Below are 528 nucleotides of genomic sequence, written 5' to 3'. Positions count from 1 at the left end.
AATCATAACTGTTTTTTTAATGAGCTTTTTCGCACTTGGGAATGCGAAGTTGGGAAGCCCACATCATATACTAGGTCACTGGAAAAGTCATGATGCATTTTTGCATAGAAAAATACAAAAGTATATATCAGTGTCATTCAGAGTCAGATAAGTTTTTACTCTTTATTCAGCTGTTTGGCATCTCTTCAATTTGGCAAATGTTTGTCAACCTCTGTAGTTAAAAACTAAAAACCCAAACTGAATAACAGCACCTGAAATTTGGGAGCTCCCGCCATGTCCCAGGACCTCATGAGCTCATTCCAGTCCAGTAAAAACCTTGATGCCAGTTATTACCCTCATTTTATGCAAGAGCAGTCTGAATTTCATAGATTTTTAATTGCATAATTAAAAACCCAATTAATCAAGTAGCCTAATCAAGTAACCGGTATTTCTTATTGCTGCTTATGTATGTATGTGTGTATGTATGGATTTAGGTACATGTCTTTACCCAGAATAAATAAAGAATCCATGATCAGTGACTAGTAGACA

This window comes from Tupaia chinensis, unplaced genomic scaffold, assembly GCF_000334495.1.
Source record: "Tupaia chinensis unplaced genomic scaffold, TupChi_1.0 Scaffold000430_1, whole genome shotgun sequence".
NCBI classification, from domain to species: Eukaryota; Metazoa; Chordata; class Mammalia; order Scandentia; family Tupaiidae; genus Tupaia; species Tupaia belangeri.
The sequence above is the reverse complement of the archived record's forward strand: the minus strand, read 5'-3'. Positions refer to the sequence as shown.